The sequence below is a fragment of the Pristiophorus japonicus genome, chromosome 10, assembly GCF_044704955.1.
Source record: "Pristiophorus japonicus isolate sPriJap1 chromosome 10, sPriJap1.hap1, whole genome shotgun sequence".
NCBI classification, from domain to species: Eukaryota; Metazoa; Chordata; class Chondrichthyes; family Pristiophoridae; genus Pristiophorus; species Pristiophorus japonicus.
The window spans coordinates 26,085,319-26,111,814 of NC_091986.1; positions in this window are offsets into that span (position 1 = coordinate 26,085,319).

The window sequence follows — 26,496 nt, forward strand, 5'->3', positions numbered from 1 at the left end:
TAGGACAGGCAAAGGCACACTGAAGACAGGCGCTAAGGGAATGCACAAGGACGGTTAGTTGACTTTGTTGTGCAATATTGGATGAATTTATATATAAAGTTGGATTGACACGTTTCTTGTAGTGGCTTTGATTTCAGCATTGTGGCCAAGAGGATACTGTAATGGTCAGTAACAGAGGCAAGGGAAGGTGTGGGACTATTGTTGAATGTGGAGTTGGGGTTGCGTTCACTGGTACCGCAGTCGGATGAGTCGATCACGGACAGCCTGGGCAGAAAGGGGCTGTCTGGGTTGCCTCTTCCCTTTGCTTCCTCCTCTTCCTCTTATGCTTCCTCCTCCGGCTCCCCCTCTTCCTCCTCTTCCTCCTCAGCTGATCGCCATCTGCCTGAGAGCAAAGGCTGTGCCCTCTTGATGGTGAGGTGGTGGAGAATGCAGCAGACCATGACGAATTTGTGCTCTGATGAGTACAGCAGGGCTCCTCCAGAGCGGTCCAGGCAGCAGAAGCGTTGTTTAAGGACCCTAATGGTCTGTTCGATCAGATTCCATGTGGCAGCATGGCTCTCATTGTACAAATTCTGCCCACGTGTGGTTAGGTTGCGGAGTGGAGTCATGAGCCAGGTGGTCAGCGGATAGCCCTTGATGCCCAGTAGCCACCCTCTGCTTTGTCTCGATGCTCAAAGACTGAGGGAACAGCAGAATAAAAGCATCGGGACTGCTGCCAGGATATCGGGCATTCACCAGCAGGATGTGCTGAGCATGGTCGCACGACAGCTGCACATTCAGCGTTTGGCAACCTTTGTGGTTGCGGTACATCTCAGCATTTAGATGCAGTGCCCGTAAAGCCACATGGGTGCAGTCGATGGTGCCTTGCACCATGAGGAAGCCCACTATCCTGGCAAAGCCACGTGCATACTCTGCCTGCTTTTCTCTGGTCCAAGAGAAGACAATGAAGTCCTCTCTCCTGGCATAAAGAGCCTCTGTCACCTGTCTTATGCAGCAGTGGACGGCGAACTGGGAGATTTTACAGATGTCGCCTGATCCAGCCTGCAAGGATCCTGACGCAAGGAGATCCAGGGCCACGATCACCTTCACAACCACTGGCAGCGCTGTCCTTGTCTTGGAGTGAGGCTGCAGGTCTGGCTGCAAGAGGTGGCAGAGTTCTGCGAGCAACTCCTTCATAAAGCGCAGACGCCTCACACACTGCTCCTGGCTCAGGTTGAGGTAAGGGAATTGCTCTTAGAAGAGCCTAGGTGGGTAAAGCCTCCTGCTGAGAGCCCGTCTCCTCCTCCTCCTCCTCCTCCCTCTGTAAACAGCTTGTCCTCTTCTTCGCTGCCTCTGCTCCATCTCCCTGTCATACTGCAGGCCAAGGAGGATGACAACTAGAGCACAGATGACTGGGAGCAAGTGGTCTGACTTGAATCCTTGATATTAGAACCAAGGCCTCTCCACCTGTAGCACCAAAAATAGGGCACTACGGAGCCGAATTTTGAGCCCCCTTGCTTTAATTTACTCCCCGAGCCCTCCTTTTTGTGGTTTGCTTTATGTGACATTATGGGTCCTTTTAACTGTAATCAGGAGTAACAAATGAGTTTTAATTTAGACAAAAATATTACGCTCCTCATACTGACAGCTTCATGACTGTCAACTTCTACCGCCTTGTCTGGAGGAGGAAGCCCCTCTACTCTGTGGCCCCTGAAGCAGAATACTTCAGCATCAGTAATCCGGATAATCTTGGATATAAGTTGCAAAACCCCTGCCTCCAGTAGAATCTTTCACACCAGCGCTCATCGGAAAATTGATGCGAGGTCCTGCCAACAATGCGGGGGCTTGTAAAATTTACCCCTAATTCTTTATCTGAAAGAATATTTAAGCAAATCTACTTATTTTTTGGTCCAATTTAAACTGTAAATTCCAAATTTCCAAAAAGGGCTGCAAGTCCAAATGAACTTATTTGTAAGGTAGTTTATACTTTACAGATAATGTACACATTTGATGGTCATACACACATACACAGTACTGCCTTTTATCCTCAGGAATGACAATCTTTATAAGTCTAGTTTTTTTAGTTAGTACAGCCACACTCTCAGAATGAGTGCAGATAGGTTAAGCCTCATCCGTTTGAGATGGCTGTGCCCTGGTAACCTCAGTTGGCCTCTTCCCTTTTTCATGAGAGTTTCAGTACCTGGTTGTTGGTGAGAGATTCTCTGATCGTATCAGCAACAACTTGCAAGGCGCTTCACAAGATCGTTATCAAACAAAATTTGTCAGTCTCAGGTGGTTCTGTGAAAGGTACAAGATCATATTTACTCTGCTGCACAAAACAAATAATTGAGATATGGAACTCCAGGTACTATGGTTATTAATTTCTTGTGTCTGTTATCCAGACTTGGTGCCCAACCCTCAGTCCTGATAGCTTCAGCACTCCATGTCATGAAAGATAACTTTCTGCTTGACATGTGCTATATGATTCCTCCCTTTCTCCGAACCTGCCAAAAAGGCCACTTAAGGTTAATTTCTGCTGAAACCACTGCTAGAGTTATTCTTAACTGTCCAGCAACATTGTTAATGGCTGTATTCATTTGTCAGTGGGCTATTATTTGCAGATCTAAAATCTGCAACCAAAAGACAAATGTGACCTTTCTAACTGAACAGGCCTGTCACAACTTTCTGGTTGGGGTGCTCAAGTAGAGCAAGTGTATCATGGACTCAATAAGGTTTCTGTTTTCCTCAGAATGCATCACAGTTCTGGGCAACTTCTTTGTGTTCCTATTTAAGCAAGGCCACCATACGGCCTGTCGAACATGCTGCCTACATTCTCTGATGCTTTAAATCCTAATCTTTGATGGTGTACATTTCCGAGCATTGCAGGTCTCATTGACGTAAGAATCATCAGCCAGCCATCCATCTTGCACCAAATTCATAGGCTCAATCTGCCATTCAGTTCACTTCTTTATTAGCCAGCTTTTCATGTCATCTTTATTTAATTCAACCAATTTCATTTGCTGCTAGTTTCCAGACTGTAATGTAATATGTCCTTACTATACAGTATAAATGCACACGAGGCCCATACTTGAGAGAAGTTCACTCTGTGACCAGTAACCTTTATTAGCCAGCACTGAAGTGATGAAGGTGGGTGGAGCTTCCCCTTTTATACCTGAAAGTCCAGGTTAGGAGTGTCTCCCACAAGTTCGCCACCTAGTGGTCAATATTCTCAAGGTGTACAACTTAGGTCAGTTTATACATGGGTTACAATGACAGTTGAATACATGACATCACCTCCCCCGCAAAGTCTTATTTGGATCACAGGTTAAGTCTCTCTGGTGGTTTACGCTCCCTTGTAGAGCGCCTGAGTTGGGGCTCCGGTTGTTGGGCGCTGGCCTGAGTGTCTGCTGTTTGTGGTGCCTCAGGCCTGTCCGGACTACCCATAGTGACTGGGCTCTCCTCCGCTTGGTTCCGGTGTTCGGTCACCTGTGGAGGAGTGAACTCTACATCGTGTTCTTCCTCTGCTTCTTCTATGGGGTTGCTGAACCTCCTTTTTGTTTGATCCACGTGTTTGCGGCAGATTTGTCCATTGGTAAGTTTGACTACCAAAGCCCTATTCCCCTCTTTGGCAATCACAGTGCCTGCGAGCCATTTGGGCCCTGCAGCATAGTTGAGGACAAAGACAGGGTCATTGACATCAATACATCGCGCGCTCGCATTCCTGTCATGGTAGTCACATTGTGACTGATGCCTGCTCTCAACAATTTCTTTCATGGTGGGGCGTATAAGGGATAACCTGGTTTTGAGCGTCCTTTTCATTAGCAGCACTGCGGGTGGGACCCCTGTGAGCGAGTGTGGTCGTGATCTATTGGCCAACAGGTGGCGTGATAAGCAGCTTTGTAGGGAACCCCCTTGGATTCTGAGCATCCCCTGTTTGATTATCTGCACTGCTCGTTCTGCCTCGCCGTTTGAGGCCGGCTTGAACAGTGCCGTTCTGACATGGTTGATACCATTTCCTGCCATGAAGTCCTGGAATTCAGTGCTTGTAAAGCACGGGCCATTGTCACTGACCAAGACATCCGGTAGACCATGGGCGGCGAACATTGCCCGTAGACTTTCTACCGTGGCAGAGGATGTGCTTAAATTGAGAATGTCACACTCAATCCATTTGGAGTAGGCGTCTACTACAACCAAAAACATTTTTCCCATGAAAGGACCTGCGTAGTCCACATGGATGCGTGACCATGGCTTGGTGGGCCAGGACCAGGTGCTAAGGGGGGCTTCCCTGGACGCATTGCCCAGTTGGGCACACAAGTTGCACCTGCGAACACAAAGTTCCAGGTCTGCATCTATCCCTGGCCACCAAACGTGTGACCTGGCAATTGCCTTCATCATGACAATGCCCGGGTGCTCATTGTGGAGTTCTCTAATGAACACCTCCCTGCCCATCTGGGGCATGACTACGCGGTTTCCCTACAGTAGGCAATCGGCCTGAATCGAGAGTTCATCCTTGCGCCTGTGAAATGGTTTGAATTCCTCAGGGCATGCCCCACACGTGGCTGCCCAGTCCCCATTCAGGACACATTTCTTGACTAAAGACAGTAGCAGGTCTCTATTTGTCCAGACTTTAATCTGACGGGCTGTCACGGGTGAGCCTTCGCTTTCGAAAGCTTCAACAGCCATGACCATCTCAGCAGCATGCTCAGTTGCCCCCTCGGTGGTGGCTAGTGGGAGCCTGCTGAGTGCATAGGCTCAGTGTTCAGTGCCCGGTCTGTGCCGAATTGTGTAGTCATAGGCGGCTAACGTGAGTGCCCACCTCTGTATGCGGGCCGACGCATTTGCATTTATGGAAATGCGTCGGCCAAAAGGGATGTTAGGGTTTTGTGATCTGTCTCTAGCTCAAATTTCCTGCCAAACAGGTACTGGTGCATTTTATTTCAGCATATACACATGCTAGCGCTTCCTTTTCTATCATCCCGTAGTCCCGTTCTGCCTGGGACAGACTTCTGGAGGCATAAGCTACCGGCTGTAACTGACCCTTGGCATTAACATGCTGCAACACACACCTGACCTCATAGGACGACACACCGCATGTTAAGTTTCTTACATGGGTCATATAGCGTTAACAGTTTGTTGGAGCCTAATAAATTTTGTGCTCTATCAATAGCCTTTTCCTGGCTGTCCCCCCAGACCCATTCGCGACCCTTGCATAGGAGTACGTGTAGCGGCTCTAACAGTGTGCTCAATTTGGGACGAAAGTTATCAAAATAGTTCAGGAGCCCCAGGAACGAACGCAGCTCCGTCGTGTTACGAGGTCTGGGTGCTCTCTGGATTGCTTCTGTTTTGGACGCAGTAGGTCTGATCCCGTCTGCTGCTACCCTCATCCCCAGGAATTCTATCTCTGGAGCTAAGAAGACGCACTTCGCCTTTTTCAGTCGCAGACCTACCCGGTCCAGTCTGCGTAGCACCTCCTCCAGGTTGCGGAGGTGTTCTTCAGTATCACAACCCGTGATGAGGATGTCGTCTTGAAAAACCACCGTCCCTGGAATCGACTTGAGGAGCTTCTCCATATTTCGTTGAAAGATTGCGGCAGCCGAGCGAATGCCAAATGGACATCTGTGGTACTGAAACAACCCCTTGTGTGTCGTGATGGTGGTCAGCTTCTTCGACTCACTCACCAGTTCCTGAGTCATGTAAGCTGAGGTCAGGTCCAATTTTGAAAAAAGTTTGCCACCGGATCGCGTCGCAAAGAGGTCCTCCGCTCTCGGTAGTGGGTACTGGTCTTGGAGTGACACCCGATTGATGGTGGCCTTGTAATCACCACATATCCTGACCGACCCATCTGCCTTGAGCACCAGCACAATCGGAGGTGAACCCAGTCACTGAATTCGACTGGCGAGATGATGCCTTCCCTCAGCAGGCAGTCCAATCCGCCTTCGATCTTTTCCCGCATCACGTACGGCACCGCTCTGGCCTTGTGGTGTACTGGCCTGGCGTCCGGGTTTATGTGAATCACTACCTTGGTCCCCATGAAAGTGCCAATGCCGGGTTGAAATAGTGAGTCAAATTTGCCCAGGATCTGTGAGCATGATACTCGCTCCACAGAAGAAATTGCATTGACGTCGCCCCATTTCCAGTTCATGACAGCAAACCAACTCCTCCCCAGTAGTGCAGGACCAACCCCCGGGACAATCCAGAGTGGCAACCTGTTCTCCGAATCTTTGTGGGTCACGACTGCCATGGCGCTGCCTAGCACGAGAATGATCTTCTTTGTATATGTCCATAGCTGTGCGTCAATTGGCAATAATTTTGGTCTCCTGGCCTTGGACGCCCACAACTTGTCGAACTGTTTGATGCTCATCAGGGATTGGCTGGCCCCTGTGTCAAGCTCCATTGATACTGGGATGCCATTGAGGAGCACTTTCATCATTATCGGTGGCGTCCTGGTGTATGAACTGTCTATGTGCTCCACATGAACTCGCTGAACTTCAGCTTCCAGCGAGTTCCCCCAGTGTCCATTTGGCCTCGTAGGGCTTACATCATCCCTGTCCTCCTCGTTCATCAACCTGGCTGCAGGCTTCCTGCACATACACGCCAAGTGACCGCTGATGTTGCAGTTTCTGCAGGTATATTGCTGATACCTGCAAGCTCTGGCTGTGTGTTTGCCTCCACACCTCCAACATGAATCGTTGTTGGAAACAAAAGGTCCATTACCAGTCGATCGTCTCTGACTGTCTCTGTAACTGTCCTTAAGTGCACCATTGACAGGTGTTGATGGCCCCATTACTGGCCGCATTGTCCCTTGTGATGGCATGAATCACCGTTCAGCTAGCCATTGTCTCTGTTGAATTCCCCCTTTGGGTTCGACTACATGCTCAGGCATGTCCGATTGCCACTGTCTGCCTGGAGAACTGTGTGCCGCGTTAACAATGTTGACTCCCTGTCCATTTGCTACATTTAAACCAAGATTTTTGTCAAACATCATTCTGGTCTGTTCCTCCCCTGAGATAAATGTCTGGGCCATCAAAGCCGCCATTTCCAGGGTCAAGTCTTTGGTCTCAATCAGTTTCCTGAAAACCCCAGCATGCCCGATGCCCTCAATAAAAAAGTCTCGCAGCATCTCCGCTCTGCATGCATCTGGGAACTTACATAGGCTCACCAGTCGCCAGAGGTCTGCCACGAAGTCTGGAACGCTTTGCCCTTCTCGCCGCCGGTGCGTGTAAAACCGGTGTCTCGCCATATGCATGCTGCTCGCCGGTTTAAAGTGTTCCCCGATCAACTTACTGAGCTCTTCGAATGACTTGTCCGCCGGCTTCTCTGGCGCTAGAAGGTCCTTCATCAGGGAGTACGTCCTGGATCCACAGACCATCAGGAGATGAGCCCTGCGTTTGTCGGCCAAATCGTGTCCCAGCCATTCCTTAGTGACGAAACTTTGCTGTAGTCTCTCAATAAAATCTTCCCAATCATCACCAACACAGTACCTCTCGTCTGTGCTGCTAGTGGCCATGCTCGCGTGGTTTAAATCCCAGTTTCTCGTCGCCAATAACATGTCCTTACTATACAGTATAAATGTACACAAGGCCCATATTTGAGAGAAGGTCACTCTGTGACCAGTAACCTTTATTAGCCAGCATTGAAGTGATGAAGGTGGGTGGAGCTTCCCCTTTTATACCTGAAAGTCCAGGTTCGGAGTGTCTCCCACAAGTTCACCACCTAGTGGTCAATGTTTTCACGGTGTACAACTTAGGTCAGTTTATACATGGGTTACAATGACACTTGAATACATGACATAATGTATATACCTGTGAGAATGCTCACAGGTTTGTGGAGCTGTTGCATTGTGAGTGGCTTCGCCAGTCACGTGATGTTCACAAGATTCAATAAAACCCCAAGCAGTTGGGTCTAGGTCATCCACAGTGAGGTATGCAGTTGCGAGTGGATGAACTGGTAAAGTGTAGTGTGATTGTTAAACCTGGTTAATAAACCAACTAGTTCTTAATAGCAATATGTTGCTATGTGTTGCTGTGAATTCTTAAGCAAAGAACCCATGAAGCAAATACATTACACAGACCAATTTTCACAAACGGCTACATTTTCCTGGCTATCTTAGTTAGTTTCAATCTCGAGGTCATGCTATTGTCAGGTCCTCACCTGTCAAAGGAAAAAATCGATGACAATTTCCCCTCTTGGTTTCTTTGGCTAGATTCCACTCTGTTAAAAATTACATTATATGCACCACAAGATGCCTCACAATCTTTCCAGTCATCATCTCCTCTCAGTTGAAATAACCATAAATATCTTTTTCACCTCCCCCGTCATATACACCAGGGAGCAGACCTGAATCATCGTATCCTTTTCACATAAACAAGAGGCTTTCCGGTACTCAAATTTTTAATTACATTTTGCCCACTCTTCAGTCTTTTTGAAATTCCCTTTCTCCGAGACACTGCTGTTTTAATTCCTACTGTTGCTCTTTCTGTTGCCTTCACTTCCTGGGCACAACCTCTACTGTACTCCAGCACGGGCTCAGGTTTTTATTTAGGCCTCTCTCACGTGTACGCTGCAAGCACCAGCTGGCACCGTGTGAGACTGTGCGTTTTTATAAATTGGACTCTGACACATGGAGAAAAAAATAAGTGAGTTATGATTAAAACAAAGACATTCCACTCTCTTTGCTTTGTCTGCTCCTAAATCCCTGCAGTGGGGAGAAGCCAGCTCCTCTAAGAATCAAAATATTATATTAGCTTAGTCATGTGACACGTATAGTGCTATATTGGATGAGACGTTAAACCGAGGCCCCGTCTGCTCTCTCAAGTGGACGTAAAAGATCCCAAGGCACTATTTCGAAGAAGAGCAGTGGAGTTATCCCCGGTATCCTGGCAAATATTTATCCTTCAACCAACATCACTAACCAGATAATCTGGTCATTATCCCATTGCTGTTTTTGGGATCTTGCTGAGCACAAATTGACTGCTGCATTTCCTATTTTACAACAGTGAATACACTTCGAAAAGTACTTCATTGGCTATAAAGCGCATTGGGACGTCCTCAGGTCATGAAAGACGCTATATATATGCAAGTCTTTTCTACATCCTATGCAGGCAGGGATTAGGATTATCAAAATGTGGAGGCCGGAATTTTCTCCAGATAGGCGCGTTGGGGCGGGGGGCCTCCGAGGCCTGGTTTCCCGCAGGAACCGGCCGACTATAATGGCAGGGTCTGATTTGCGTGTGAGGCCTTGGATTCCCGACTGCAGCAAGCCAGATTAAGCGATTGGCTGGCTTGGGCGGGTAGGCCTGCAGATGCGGAGAGGGAGCGAGGGTTTAGTTCGGGGGAGGCGGAGAACAGGGTAGTCTGCTTGGGATCGGGGACTGGGAGTATCGGGGATCGGCGGGGTAGGGGGTGGGGGGCGGTCAGCCAGACGATCGGGGATCAGCTGGGAATTGGTGAGGGGGTGGGGGGCGGGGGGGGGGAGAGATAGGATCGCGGCCAGCCACTGGAGAATTGTGGCTGACCTCAGCATCATCGGTGTGGTGGGAGAGTGGGGGCCTCATGGAGGGGATCAGAGGTAGATATAAAGCCACGTACCTCCTGGACCCAGCATCCCCACGTCAGCTTAACTGCCGGGTTTCACAAATTGTGTGAAACCTGTCCCAGGCAGTTAAGTTCAAAATGGAGGTTAAACGAAGAGCTTCCAGCCTCATTATAATATTTAAATTGCCGTTCTGCTCCCTGGGAGCGAGTTTGTTGCACACCCGCACGTCCCGCCCCCTTGTCCCGCCTCCGCTAAAATCAGAAGTGGGCGGCTTGGAGGCGGGATCAGGTCGGGAAACCAATTTTTTTAACAATTTAACTGCCCACACACTTAGGAAAAATGGTGGTTACAGATTTAGCTGGCAGGTTCGGCATCGGCAAAAGCACACCATAAGATCTGAGGGAAATATAAGCTGAAGTTCCTGGAAGCATGGAAAATATTGGGATTTAAATCATTTAAACACTGCTCAAGGTATCGGAGTTAAGTCCACAGAAAAATAGACCAAAATGTAAAGCTTGGGGCACGATGACAACTAAAGTAACTTTATTGAACTACCAAGGAAGAAATATGCACAGAAGAGCTCATTAATACAGCAATAAAAAGCACATTTATTAGCTACTGAAATTTATATTTAGCACTGTACGATGTCAGAATTGGAAGTAAGTTACTTTACCAGAATGTGTTAAAAGCTGATACAGAAGGGGAAATAAGGAACTTTTTGCAGCAAGCAATCCCAGCTTCCACCAGCTCCATGTGCTTTCTTAAATACTCTAAACTGATCAAATACAAATCCTCTTAATCCCATCTTTCTTTCCCTCTCTGTCTTTCACTTTCTGTACATGATTTTCTATTTAATTAACTATTCTACCTGACACTTTCTAGTTTAGACTCTGAGGGGGTGAAATTGGGTATCACCCCGTTTGGGGCATTAACTTTTAAAAGTTTGAAAAATGAGTGCCAGGCACTAATCATAAGAACATAAGAAATAGGAGCAGGAGTAGGCCATTTGGCCCCTCGAGCCTGCTCCACCATTCAATAAGATCATGGCTGATCTGGAATCATTTCAAACTTTAAAAAAAAATTTGGCGTTTGCGCAATGGGCAGCAGGCGGGGCGGTGAGTTCAGCAGTGTTGCACACTGGGCCGTGCAGCACCATCACGTTGAAAGGCTCCTTCCCTCCCTTAAAGGGAAGGGCCATCGCTGCAGGCTCTGCAAAGGAAAACAAACATACCTTCTCAATGACAGAAGCGACAATCCCGCGCGATCAGCTCGGCATTCAAGCACACTGCCGAGTTGATCGATCGCGGGCAGGATCCCGCAAAAAAAGCTGCACGAGAGAAGGTAAGTTTTTTTTTACTTACCTCGGCCCCCTCGCCTTTAAGCTTCGCCCCCGACCGCCTGATGCAGGCCTCCTGCAGCTGTCGGTGTTTTTGCCCAGTGCTGCTGCAGGGGGCAGAACTCAATTACGGGTCTGGGGCGCGACTGGGACGATGGACACCGCGATGACATCATGATCTCCGGACGAAGGAAATCGGGGCGCAACGCTGTAACGAGTCGATGTTATCGCCACGCCCGGTCGCAAAGCCATTTGCGCCCCCCTCCCCCTCCCCCCTGTGGGGCGGTAACAGGAGGCGAAAAGGCACCCAAATTTACCCCCTGTGTGCCTCAGTAAAGATTCTTCAATCTGATTGGTTAAGGAGAGACAAAGTTGCTTGCTGTGTTAACACAGGTGTCAGATCCCCTATAGATAGCGCCGTGCTGAAATGATTTTCTAGGGCTCAATTTTCCCCGAGCTCGTTTTCTGGCGTATTACCAGAGTTGCGCCGCTTAATTAGGTAAATAAATGCGGCAGAAAAAAATCTCCAACATTTCCCCGAAGTTTGGGCTGTAATCTGCAGCCGCGCAGCGTGGCCAGTCACCTCGAGGATTGGAGCCTACGGCCTGCGCTGGAAAAAGGAGTCGGGCCTTCTGCGAATGTGCGAGGGAAAAACCTGATGTTCTTGACGTTGCTAAAATGGCCGCGCATGCACAGTAGAGCTCCGAGTTGGCAATCGGCCATTTTTAAAGAGCAACTTGTGTGTGTGTTTGTGTTTGTGTTTGTGTGTGTGCCAGAAGGAGTGCTGTGTTTTGAAAAATTGCGGCTGCATGCAGAAGCTGTGTGTGTCTGAGAGCTTTTGAAAAAGTGCTGTGTGTGTGTCTGAGAGCAACTGCAGCAATACAAGATGCAACATGAACGAAGGAGAAAGAATTTCTTGGTGGAAGAAGTGGAGACACTTGTTATGTATGTGAACCTCACCTGTGTATGTTTCTAGTAGCAGTGGACGCTTACTCAAAATGGATTGAATGTATGATAATGTCATGTACGTCCACTGGCACCATTGAAAGTCTCAGGACCATGTTGCCACCCAACGTCCTTGTCAGTGACAATGGACCATGTTTCACCAGCTCAGAGTTCATGACACGTAATGGCATCAAGCATGTCAGGTCTGCCCCATTTAAGCCCGCATCCAATGGCCAAGCTGAACAGGCAGTCCAAACGATCAAGCAAAGCTTGAGACGCGTAACGGACGGTTCCTTGCAGACCTGGTTATCTAGGGTCCTGCTCAGCTACCGGACGCGCCCCCACTTGCTCACCGGGGATCCCCCTGCAGAATTTGAGCACTCAAAACCAGGCTCTCCTTCTTCCACCCGGATCTCAATGATCACGGAGAAACCCGGCAGCACAGGCATAACGTGTACCACGATCGCGTGGCGGTATCGCGTGACATTGAAGTCAATGATCCGGTGTTTGTTCTAAATTACGGTCACAGTCCCAAGTGGATTGCTGGCACTGTCTTAGCCAAGGAGGGGAATAGAGTGTTTGTTGTGAAATTGTTGAATGGGCAAACATGCAGAAAACACCTGGATCAGACCAAACTGCGATTCACGGACTACCAAGAACAGTTTGAAGAAGACCCTACCATCTATGATCCACCAACACACACCCAACCAGCAATTGAACTCGCTGTCAACCACGAGAAGGAACCCACCTTGCCCGACAGTCCAATCAGACCAGCCGAGCTGCCATGCAGTAATGATCCGACCAACTCACCCATGCCAGGATGTCAACTCAGGCAATTGACCCGGGAACGTACAGCACCAGAACGCCTCAACCTGTAAATAACTTGTACTCAAGACTTTGGGGGGAAGTGATGTTATGTATGTGAACCTCACCTGTGTGTAAACCTTGACATTAGAAGGCTCACCTGTGGGAGACCTATAGGTCACCTGTGTACCCTGGAGCAAGCAGGTATAAAAGGCAGTCCACCACTCTGCTCCCTCACTTTGGAGTTATATTAAAGAGACCAAGGTCACAATGGTTTGAGCTTACAACACAGTCTTGTGGAGTTATTCTGAACATAACAACACTAGTTACTGTGATTGAGAACAGATGGCAGGAGCTGGATACCAGCAGAGGTCACATAAAAGTGCCATCAAAAGAAATGAAGAAACGCTGGAACCAAGTTGCAGAAGATTACTGGAAGTGGTGAATACTATGATATCTGGAAGCCAGTGTAAAAAGAAATGGCAGGACCTTGGTCAAGTAGTTAGTGTAAGTAATATTTTCATTTATTCAATGCAATTGTAAATGTGACCAGCTGTATATGCCCCATGCAACAGAAAGACACCCTCTCTAAAAAGCTGCATTTTCATCTTTGCAGAGGAAATTGGTCCACAACAAAAGGGAAAGAACTCGAACAGGAGGAGGCCCGCCAAATCCGCACCCACTGACACCCTTGGAAGAGAGGGTCACTGCTTTGATGGGTCCTGCCTGGAGAAAAACAATCAGTACTGCACAAGCTGGGCCCGCACGCGAGGGAGAGGGTAATTCCTGAAAATTCACTGTGGTCCTTCAAATCGACCTGCTGCCTGGCCTGCGCTGTGTGAGCCTACTCATGCCACCCATCCTGCCCCCTCCTCTGCTGCCAACCATTTGATTGTTCTGTTATATTTTGCAGAACCTGAGGCCAATCCTGAAGATACAGAAGATTCAGATGCGGACGAACCTGAAGAGGAGAACATCTTCCAATCCAACCCTCCAGACCAACATGGGGGGGGAGGGGGAGGGGGAGGGGATGGAGATGGATGAAGACCACACTGTTGTACTGACTTTTGAGGAGGTGCTGCTCACAGCCCTTTCCGTGACTAGTGGTTTGAGTGCTGGTGGGACATTCCATGTTTTCCCACCTTACAAGTCTACGGGTTCCAGTAGTGGGATGCAACAAGTCACGCCCAGGGCCCCATAGTCCCAGGCTGTGGGTCCCAGTGGGATGCGGCGAGGTAGACCCAGGATGAGGGGAAGGAGAACTCGACCACGCTCTACTGAGATGCAGGGTGTAACAGATTGTGGTTCAGATGATGTCACTGATTGCAGAGAGCATTGACCTTACCCGATCACTCCTGGACACCATCAGTGGGGTGAGTGATGAGGTAGCAGGACTGTCGGGAGAAGTAACAACACTCGCCGGGACCATCAATGAGGGAATAGTGTCCATGCGGGAGGGAGTGTCAGAGGTAGTGCAAAGCACGGCACTGACAATGAGTGAGGGAATGGAGGGGTCGCACAGACCATCAGGGAGGGAATGCTTCAGTCTGCTGAGACACTGTCAGGGTGCATGAGGGATGGCATGTGTGAGTTAGCTGCTGCAATAAGGGAACACGCCCAGACCCCGCACCCATTGACAGAATCAACTGCTGGTCTGGTGATTGCACTCACACTGCAATCACCAGACCAGCCTCTAAAGAGCCCCAAGCCAGGCTTTCCACATTACCACCTGACCCCATCAAGAAGTGCGCATTACCCGAGATGTTAGAAGGAATAAGCTTGGTACCAAGCCCAAAATCACTGCGCCACTGCCTGCGGGCAGAGGTGGTAGAGAGTCCAAGACTAAGCGCAGCAGGCACTTAGACTAAGGGGGATGAGATTTGGGTGCAGCCTTTCTTTGCTGCTGTTGTTGTTGATGTTGTTGTTGTTGTAAATGTTCCCACATTAAAACATTTTTGTAAGTTATGTAAATTTACAACTTTATAAGTGATCTGAAAGTTTTTAAAGAGATCTTAAAGAGTCATATTAAAGTAAAGTTTGATACAAGAATAATTTTATTAAAGTTAAGTGAAGTACATTGTAAACTTTTGAATAAAATATATTTTACATTAAAACTGAATCATGTTCCATTAACACAACACAACATTATGGAACAGCTCCAAACCATAAACATGTCCATGTGGAATAGTTGTCGCTGAGCCCTCAGGCATCAGTAAAGCGTTCACGGATAAGCTGCTGGCACAAGGCTCAAGCAATCGTTAAAGGTCGTGTTCCGGCCTCAGGCACTTGCATGGTTTCCTCATCCTCATCCTCCTCCTCCTCCTCCTTCTCCTGCTCATGACGTGCATCTTCCACATCATTATCATCAGCCACTCTCAACGCAGGTGGGTCTTCCACTACCAACTGCTGCTGCCTCATGATGGCTAAGTTATGCAGCATGCATCACACAACAGTGAACTGACCGACAATCTCAGAGGAGTATTGCAAGTAGCCTCCAGAATGGTCCAGGCATCGGAAATGCTGTTTCAAGATGCCAATGGTCCTCTCTATGATGCTGCGCGTCGCAATGTGCAACATGTTGTATTCACGGTCAGCTTCTGTCCGGGTTACGCGTAGGAGGTCAAGCCAGCTCTTTGTCTTTGTCTCCCAATAGTCTCCCAATAGTCAGCTCTGCCCTTCTGACTCAAACATGTCAGATATAGCGCTATCGCATAGGATGAACGCATCATGGGTGCTGCCAGGGTATCTTGCATTGACTGACATGATGCGATGCATGTTGTCACACATGAGCTGCACATTAATGGAGTGGAAGCCTTTTCTATTCCTGAACATTTTGGAGTCCTCCACAGGTGCTCGCAAGGCGATGTGGGTACAATCAATGCAGCCCTGTACCTTTGGGAAGCCAGCAATCCTTGAGAACCCCACAGCCCTGTCATGGATTGCTTGGGCGGTCATTGGGAACTTGATGAAGTCATTCCTCCGCGCATACAGTGTAGCCGTGACCTGGCGAATGGAGACATGTATTGCATGTTGAGAGATGGTGCACACATCTCCAGTTGTAGTTTGAAAAAATCCGGAGGCATAGAATGAAAGTGCAGCTGTAACCTTCACTGCAACTGACTAAGCAGTCCTCCTGATGCTTCTCGGCTACAGGTCTGGTGTCAGCAACTCACAGATCTCACGAACAACTTCTCTGTGGAAACGTAGCCTTCTGACACAGTCTGCATCACTCAGGTGCAGGTACAAATGCCTGTTTTGATATATCCGAGGTGGGTAAGGCCTCCTGCCCAGCACCCTATGGGCTCTGATGTTCCTGATGTGATGAGCTCTAATCAATTGTCTCCTACATAGCATCATGATGCAGAAGGCTCGCACAAGATTTGGCATTGTCAGTATTGTCCCCATACTTAAAGAGAAACTTTCAAAGAAGCTCAAAACGGCAGGAAAGCAGGGAACACAGGTTTGCAGTTCTCTCTCTCTCTCTCCCCCCAAGTACTGTGTGGATGGACCACACCCAAAGGTCTTTTGTCCTCTCCTCTCTCCCTCCCCGCACCCTCCCCCCCTCCTTGAGTCTTATGGCCCCCGAGTGCGTGCCTGCCGATCAGTTTGCTCCCTCCCTCCCCCGCCGAGCCTCTCCCATGCCCAAGTGAGTGCCGGCCCCAGTCCGCTCCGCTTCCTGCCCCAAGGGCCACATTGCAGCAAAATTCTAAAAGGGCAAAGTATGTTAAAAAGACAAGCCTGAAGGCTCTGTACCTCAATGCAAGGAGTATTCGTAATAAGGTGGATGAATTATCTGCACCACCAGCAATTAATGAATATGATATAACTGGCATTATGGAGATATGGCTCCAGGGTGACCAAGGCTGGGAACTCAACATCCAGGGGTATTTAACATTCAGGAAGGGTAGACAGAAAGGAAAAGGAGGTGGGGTAGCGTTGTGGTTAAAGAGGAAATTAACGCAATAGTAAGGAAGGATATTAGCTTGGATGATGTGGAATCTGTATGGGTGGAGCTACGGAATACCAAAGGGCAGAAAACACGAGTGGGAGTTGTGTACAGACCACCAAACAGTAGTAGTGAGGTTGGGGACAGCATCAAACAAGAAATTAGGGATCCAGGCAATAAAGGTACAGCAGTTATCATGGGCGACTTTAATCTACATATAGATTGGGCTAACCAAACTGGTAGCAATACGGTGGAGGAGGATTTTTGGACCAATATGTCGAGGAACCAACTAGGGCTGGCCATCCTCGATTGGGTGATGTGTAATGAGAAAAGACTAATTAGCAATCTTGTTGTGCGAGGCCCCTTGGGGAAGAGTGACCATAATATGGTAGAATTCTTCATTTAAGATGGAGAGTGACACAGATTAGGGTCCTGAACTTAAGGAAAGGTAACTTCGATGGTATGAAACGTGAATTGGCTAGAATAGACTGGCAAATTATACTTAAAGGGTTGACTGTAGATAGGCAATGGCAAACATTTAAAGATCACATGGATGAACTTCAACAATTGTACATCCTTGTCTGGAATAAAAATAAAACGGGGAAGGTGGCTCAACTGTGGCAAACACGGGAAATTAAGGATAATGTTCAATCCAAGGAAGAGGCATATAAATTGGCCAGAAAAAGCAGCAAACCTGAGGACTGGGAGAAATGTAGAATTCAGCAGAGGAGGACAAAGGGTTTAATTAGGAGGAGGGAAATAGAGTATGAGAGGAAGCTTGCCGGAAACATAAAAATTGACTGCAAAAGCTTTTATAGATATGTGAAGAGAAAAAGATTAGTGAAGACAAATGTAGGTCCCTTGCAGTCAGATTCAGGTAAATGTATAATGGGGAAAAAGAAATTGCAGACCAGTTGAACAAATACTTTGATTCTGTCTTCACGAAGGAAGACACAAATAACCTTCTGGAAGTGCTAGGAGACTGAGGGTCTAGTGAAAAGGAGGAACTGAAGGATATCCTTATTAGGCAGGAAATTGTGTTCGGGAAATTGATGCGATTGAAGGCCGATAAATCCCCGGTGCCTGATAGTCTGTATCCCAGAGTACTTAGGGAAGTGGCCCTAGAAATAGTGGATGCCTTGGTGATCATTTTCCAACAGTCTATTGACTCTGGATCAGTTCCTATGGACTGGAGGGTAAATAATGTAACACCACTTTTTAAGAAAGGAGGGAGAGAGAAGACCGGTTAGCCTGACATCAGTAGTGGGGAAAATGTTGGAATCAATTATTAAAGATGAAATAACAGCACATTTGGAAAGCAGTGACAGGATCGGTCCAAGTCAGCATGGATTTATGAAAGGGAAATCATGCTTGACAAATCTTCTGGAATTTTTTGAGGATGTAACTAGCAGAGTGGACAAGGGAGAACCAGTGGATGTGGTGTATTTGGATTTTCAAAAGGCTTTTAACAAGGTCCCACACAAGAGATTGGTGTGCAAAATTAAAGCACATGTTATTGGGATAATGTACTGACATGGATAGAGAACTGGTTGGCGGACAGGAAGCAGAGAGTCGGGATAAACGGGTCCTTTTCAGAATGGCAGGCAGTGACTAGTGAGGTGCCTCAGGGCTCAGTGCTGGGACCCCAGCTATTTACAATATACATTAATGATTTGTATGAAAGAATTGAGTGTAATATCTCTAAGTTTGCAGATGACACTAAACTGGGTGATGGTGTGAGCTGTGAGGAGGACGCTAAGAGGTTGCAGAGTGATTTGGACAGGTTAGGTGAATGGGCAAATGCATGGCAGATGCAGTATAATGTGGATAAATGTGAGGTTATCCACTTTGGTGGCAAAAACACGAAGGCAGAATATTATCTGAATGGCAGCAGATTAGGAAAAGGGGAGGTGCAACGAGACCTGGGTGTCATTGAAAGTTGGCATGCAGGTACAGCAGGCGGTGAAGAAGGCAAATGGTATGTTTGCCTTCACAGCTAGGGGATTTGAGTATAGGAGCAGGGAGGTCTTACTGCAGTTGTACAGGGCCTTGGTGAGGTCTCACCTGGAATATTGTGTTCAGTTTTGGTCTCCTAATCTGAGGAAGGACGTTCTTGCTATTGAGGGAGTGCAGCGAAGGTTCACCAGATTGATTCCCGGGATGGCTGGACTGACATATGAGGAGAGAATGGATAGACTGGGCCTTTATTCACTGGAGTTTAGAAGGTTGAGAGGGGATCTCATAGAAACATATAAAATTCTGACGGGACTGGACAGGTTAGAAGCAGGAAGAATTTTCCTTATGTTGGGGAAGTCCAGAGCCAGGGTACACAGTCTAAGGATAAGGGGTAAGCCATTTAGGACTGAGATGAGGAGAAACTTCTTCACTCAGAGAGTTGTTAACCTGTGGAATTCCCTACCACAGAGAGTTGTTGATGCCAGTTCATTGGATATATTCAAGAGGGAGGTAGATATGGCCCTCACGGCTAAAGGGATCAAGGGGTATGGAGAGAAAGCAGGAAAGGGGTACTGAGGTGAATGATCACCCATGATCTTATTCAATGGTGGTGCAGGCTCGAAGGGCCGAATGGTCTACTCCTGCACCTATTTTCTGTACTCTATGTTTCTATATTTCTATCCCAGGCCGAATGGTCTCCGATGTACTTACCTGCAGCGATTCTTTTTATTCTCCGCAAGGGTTTTCTCATGTGGCCACATTTATACTGGCCTAAGTAGAAATGGAGTAACTATCAGCTGGCCAAAGTTGCCTAACTGGCCAGCATTGGCGTAGGGGGCTGGTAATGCCCCCTTTTGAGGAAAAAAAAAGTACCTAAAAAAAACGCTGTTGCAAATTGATTGGGGAAACTGGGGATTTTTAAGTTATGGCAGAAAAAGCAGCCTACTCCAAAAAAAACAGCGCAAATACTGGGGAAAATTGAGCCCCTAATCACTACAACTTCCGTGCAAAAGCCCATAGAGTGTCTGTGGGCAAGTGTAAGTGTAAGGTACGGCTAGCACTTTTGATCGCTGCTGACCACAAAATCCAGGCCATTATCCATAGAAACTCCCTTATCTTCCTATTTAGTAACTTCCTCAAAAAAATTCAACTCCATTAGTCAGACATGACTTATCCTTAACACAGCTCTGCTGGCTCTCTTTAATCAGCTCATATTTGTTCAAGTACTCAGTCACTCTGTCCCGAATGACAAATTCTAGGAGCTTCCCCACATATCTTTCTACATATATATATATATATATATTTATCATGTGTGTGTGTGTGTGTGTGTGTGTGTGTGTGTGTGTGTGGATATCTCATTAAAGATTGTGCAATGGCCCCACTGAGAACAGCAGGAGTTAGATGGATTGCTGTAACCAGACATTAGTAGCTATGTACATCGCTTTGTTGGGCAGGCCACGTTGTTCACATGGCTGACACAAGACTCTCAAAGCAAGCGCTCTACTTGGAACTCCTATACGGCAAGCGAGCCCCAGGTGGGCAGAGGAAACATTTCAAGGACAACCTCAAAGCCTCCCTGATAAAATGCAACATCCCCACCGACACCTGGGAGTCCCTGGCCAAAGACCGCCCTAAGTGGAGGAAGAGCATCCAGACGCTGAGCACCTCTAGTCTCGTCGCTGAGAGAGCACGCAGAAAACAAGTGCAGGCAGCGGAAGGAGCATGCGGCAAACCAGACTCCCCGCCCACCCTTTCCTTCAACCACTTTCTGTCCCACCTGTGACAGAGACTGTAATTCCCGTATTGGACTGTTCAGTCACCTGAGAACTCACTTTTAGAGTGAAAGCAACTCTTCCTCGATTTCGAGGGACTGCCTATGATGATGATGTCATATTAAAATCTATCTATCAACGAATGGAAAATCCGCTGATCTCGCTTCCCAAATTCCCAATGTGCGCTACCAGCGCCAAGGACCGGGAGTTTGTGAAATCTACTTCCAAGGGTTAAAAGCAGCAATTGGCACACATTTTCACCGACTAAACATGCAATACCTCATGACTATTTTGAAAGTCCGTCTCTAACAAAGTTGTGATTTATTGCACATAATGTTCTGTGGTCTTAAGGTTTTTTTTTCAAAAAAAAAACTTTTCCAAACTACCTCATCTGTTACATGTCTGAAACCAGAGTCTCCGAGTCTAAATGTTTCTCCTGAGAGTGTCATTTGTTTTTTTTGGGAAACAATCATGCAGTACAGCAAAAGTCTCACCCACTACAGTGCTCCGAGCTTGGAAACCACTGAACCACCCTCAACAGCATTTGCTAATCATTCCCAGGCTGCTAGTGCTGTTTTCTGTACAACCTGCTAAATTGTAGTCACCATACGATAATCAGTGTAAGTGATTTATGAAATGGCTGTACCATGACATCACTAAACAGCTTGAGAGAAGTTGTGGATTCAAGTCAGTGAGCAATGATGGGGTTGCATTACAACAGATGGCAATACATGAGTTCAAAGTGAAATTTCCAAATCTCTGAGTTCACATCAAATCTGAACCTTGCCCATGCACCCTAATTGTTAGCACAGTTGATCAAAAGACATATGGTCTAGACTTATTTAAAATATGCATGCGAAAGAACTGCAAACTGGTAGTTTCACTGTGTACAGACTTCGACCCCAAAAAGATCAAAGGTCATTCGAGCTTAGTCACATCGATCATTTTCTGCACGTGCATGATTTCTATGTTTTCTTCAGTCCCCATTAATTATTAAATGAAGCAAACAAAATTATTAAAAATCTGGAAGAAACATCGCTCAATAAATAAAGCTAATTTCTGCCTCTTGGCTACTTCTAGAGTTAAGTCATCAGATTTGGTAAAAGATATTGCAGGGACTGGATATTCCTTTGAAATACCATCCATCTTGGGGCATTAAATGTAGTAACATGAAATAATAATGCCTGCAGCCTTAAAAACATTTGTCTAGCACCAGAATAATCCTACCAAAAATAGCCTTTCCCCTTGAAGGCCCACTAAAAGCCCTCTCTGCCACACTTAAATGGGGGCAAGGAGACATAACTGAAGCTTCTGACCAATTTTACCCAACATTTGCCCCCAAACTGCCCGAAATAATTACTGCCACGTGGGAGCACCAGGATGGTATCTCAAAGCTATGCAGATACTGCTTGGATGAGACCATTGTGCTTGCTGCAACTGAAGGCTAGTGTTACGTTGCGTGAACTCAATCTGCCTGATACTTTGGAGGCTCTGTCAGCAGTTTGGCTGCTACTTTTAATCAGCTATGTTAAAAGTATAATTTTGGGCTGGGGTCATGGATGTCCTCTGTCCTTTTGTTATGAAGAGAAGGAGCAGGAAGAAATGGAAGAGGCCAGATTGGAGGCCCTAAGGGTGAAGCGTCACAGAGGAGATTTCTTTCATACACACACGAGATCTACAGACAAACAACGTCTTCCTCAGACTTTTCTGACCATCAGTGCTCAAGAAGACTGGGTTTCTCCCTAGATTCCACTGGAGAGACATGTCAACTGCTGGCTAGGCCTGCAGCCTGCTTCCACCAGAACATCGTTGCCTGTACCAGTCAAAGTCACCATTGCTTTCAGTTCCTTGTGGCTGGAGCTTTCCAGACAGCATCCGGTGGCTTTTGCCACATTAGACAGGCAGTTTTAAAGAAAATGAAACCAAAAATACTAATTTTGTAACAACACATTTATCCATTGAGTTTTCTTTTGTGCCTTTAATACCTTCATTAACATTTTTACTTTTAAGTCTCAGTTCATCTCAAAATCCTAAGCTTCCCCAGAACATCTATAGATGGGGGGGATTGTCCTAGCAGGAGAGATTGAGTAGGACCAGGTCTATATTCTCTAGAGTTTAGAAGAACGAGAAGTGATCTCATTGAAACATACAAAATTCTTGACAGGGTAGATGCAGGGAGGATATTTCTTCTGGCTGATGAGTCTAGAACCAGGGGTCACCGTCTCAGAATAAGGGGTCGGCCATTTAGGACTGAGATGAGGAGAAATTTCTTCACACAGAAGGTGGTGAATCTTTGGAATTCTCTTCCACAGAGGTCTGTGGCGGCTCAGTTGTTTAGCATATTTAAGACAGAGTTCGATAGATTTTTGAATATTAAGGGAATCAAGGGATATGGGGATATTGCAGGAAAGTGAAGTTGAGGTAGAAGATCAGCCATGATCTTATTGAAAGGCGGAGCAGGCATGAGGGGCCGAATGGCCTCCTCCTCTCCTAATTTTTATGTTCTTAGATTCTCAACATGAGCACTTTGTAGACATTCCTTTTCTGAAGAGAATTTCAATGTACTTATTGTCAAAGTAACTTTAACTTTGCTAGAATTATTGAGTTGCTGCTGGTTAGCTGTTGTCCCCTCAAGTGTTTGATCTTAACTTAGGCTCCAAATTCAGTTGAAAAATCTTTCTATTCTAAAAAGTCCAGCAAAACATTCTTGAGGTTCACTTCTTACTAAAATATGGCGACTGAATAAACAATTAACCTTTAAGCCATTTATGAGGTCATATTTGTGTGGTTATGGAGGTTTATAGTTAATAATGAATGTATATGTCAGCAAATATTCTCATAATGCCCATTGTACTTCAAAGTAAGGAATTAAAGGCAGGAACTGGCCAATGATGGCCAAAGAGTGGTGGGTACATGATGGCCAAAAAGAGCCAGAGTTGGATCAAGGGATTGTATTTATAGGGCGTAAACTTGGTCAAAGCTAAGGCCCGCCAAAGTGCCACCAAAGAACCACCGAAGGACCGGCGAGAGACCTGGCAGTACTTTAGCAGGGAGATTCCTCAAAAAGATCAGCAAAGACCGCCCGGCGGCAAAAAAAGGGCTTACGCCCTGAATGTGGGCGGTAGCGAGTGGGAATTCCCAATCTCGGAGGCAAATGAAATCCTCGCCAATTTACACAAAAAAAAAACCCACTGGAAAACCTTCAGGGGATCCCATCCTCCTGAATCGCTGTAAAAAAAAAGTTTACTAATTTTTTTTGCAGGTCTTCAAACTTACCGTTGGGGTTAGACCTGCCTCCACACAACGGACCTTCCCCCTGCTGCCACCGACACCAGCCCGGAGGAATCTGCCAGCTCGGTGGGCGGAAGGTCACTTACGCGCCTTGCGCGCTAGTGGCCAGCAGCGAGCGATTCCCAGCAGTACTCCCCTCCCGCCGGCAGGAGGCCTAGAGGAAACTGGCACCGAGGGCAACCGCCCAAAAAACTCGGTGGCAGCGGGCAGTGAGTCCACCAAGTTTGGGGCCATAGTCTCTTGAACAACTCACAAATTCAATTTGACTCTCTTTATTCTGGAGATCAGTCAGCCATGTGCAGTTAAACTGGCATTCCTCATACAGTCTCTTAATACAGATCCACGGCACTATACCTCCTAGCTAGAGGGTGCTATACACTCTATCGTTGCACCTTTCCTTTAATAAGAAACAATGTGAATTAAAGTGAGCTTCAATATACACTCAGATGAGAAGGTTCATGGAGAAGTCACCATAGTCTTTCTTTGTCTTCTTGATTAAACGCTTTGCGAGCTTAACCGCATTTTCAACCTTTCCATTGCTTTGTGGATATTCTGGTGAGCTTGCTGAGTGCTCAAATCCATATTTTGTGGCAAAGTTTGTGAACCATTATGGGTTAGTTTAAAAGCGGGGCTGTGTTGTGCATTCCGAATGTTAGCCTTGCCAAAGTAGTATCTTGATTTTTTTTTTCCCAAATGTGATCTATAAGCACCTACCATGCACGTTAATGCAGGTTTGCCATACCAGGCTACACAGTTCCATACAAGCCAACTATGCCTACCTGAGTGCTCCTTTGTAGGCCTGTTATGGCAGTCCAGGTGAGAACAATTAGTTGTGAAAATCCTTACTTTTTTCAGCCACTAGCACTTCGAAAGATTTTTTTTTCTGTTGAAAAATGGTGGATCTATTAGCTCACGTACTGTTTCCAATTCGGGCTTTGCTTATGTCCCTGTGCATGCCTTGCACTTGGAATCCTGCTCCAGCAACATGCTTGACGTGTGTCTGAGCAGACGCTGTATCCAATAAAAAGATCAGGACTGTGAGGTGGTCACCAATTTGTAAGGGGGTGTTATAAAGGACTTTTTTCAGCCTTCCCTCCCCAAGATACACTCTGAGGTATTTACATTGACAAATAAAAGGTGAAACACAACTAGAACAATATAAACTGAGAACATATCATTTAATCACTTTGGGCTGGATTTTTGGCTTTTAAGATTTCGGGGCGATAATGGCAACGGGACGGTCCTGATACTGCCTGGAAAAAGTTTGTGCCTCAGTAAGCAAAATTGGGCAGATGGGCCCTGAGTGTGGTGTGGAGCGTTAAGGGAAGCATTGCGCACATCTATTAGGGCACTAGGACGGCTTAGCATTTGAAAATTCCGAGCTAAAAAGCCGGCCTTGGAGCCTAAGAGAGGCCTGGGGAGAAAAAAAACCTGAAAAAGTAACATCAAAAACATTCCCAAAAAATTGCAAAAAAAACCAATCACACTTACCTGAGGTCGACAGTACTTATCTTGCTACTGCCGCTACAGGTCAGACCATCCGTTTTCACAGGCGTTCCTAGCACAGCGCTCTACGGAGCATTACGGGTTGGGCGGGAGTCAAAAATTGATCTGGAGTCGAAACCAGGGGCACTGGCACGTCTCTTCCGTGCAGTAATATTTCCGCACTCCACCGAAACCGGCCCCAAAAACAGGCCGCCCGCCCAGAAGAGCTCCCCACCGCCATTGCCCCCCTCCCCTTCCAGGGCAATAACAGAGATGGATAACAGTAGAAAATCCAGCCCCTTTGAAACAATTGAAGTTAGGATATTAATGTAAGATCACAAAGATGGATTCTATCTGAGATTGCTTTGCATAAATTCTTTATGATGAATGCCATGGGACAATTAGAAAGTTATATTTTTGGAATGCTGGATGTATATGCCAAGTAATATTTTGGGGATGTTTAGGCCTTTAAGTGCTGAGAATTACCTGAGGTTTGGTGCCACCACGGTCTGTATTGAATCATCATCCTCTCAACAGGCGTCAACATTTCCGTCGGCTAAGCCCACCACCAAAAATGTTTACCAGAGGACCTTGGGCCTGGTTTTAACTCCCTCCGCCTGGTGGAAACCAAACGGGGTGGTGTGGGGGAGAAACTTAAAATGAAGATAGCCACTTCCCCTCTCTGATCCCCCTGTCTTCCTACCATGTCCCGGTGATAACCTGCTCCTTTGACCAGGCGAGCAGGACACGCACAGGAACGCAGTGGGTTCTCAATAAATATGCAGATCGGGGGCCCGACGACGTCCTGAATTCGCTGCATGCTTCGGGGTCCACGTGTATTGTACCCGCCTCTCCCCCTCTCACCTCATCCGCACCCCCAATCCCCCCCACCCCCACGGCTTTAAAATGAGGGTCTAACTTTCTTTGAGCCACCTTGATGATATATATATTTTTTTAATGTTTCGCTCAGTAATCCCATCCCTTTGTTTTAGGGAGTACATTTACAATGGTAGCTTTTTAGAAACATAGAAACATAGAAAATAGATGCAGGAGTAGGCCATTCGGCCCTTCGAGCCTGCACCACCATTCAATGAGTTCATGGCTGAACATGCAACTTCAGTACTCCCTTCCTGCTTTCTCGCCATATCCCTTGATCCCCCTAGTAGTAAGAACTTCATCTAACTCCCTTTTGAATATATTTAGTGAATTTGCCTCAACAACTTTCTGTGGTAGAGAATTCCACAGGTTCACCACTCTCTGGGTGAAGAAGTTTCTCCTCATCTCGGTCCTAAATGGCTTACCCCTTATCCTTAGACTGTGACCCCTGGTTCTGGACTTCCCCAACATTGGGAACATTCTTCCTGCATCTAACCTGTCTAAACCTGTCAGAATTTTAAACATTTCTATGAGGTCCCCTCTCATTCTTCTGAACTCCAGTGAATACAAG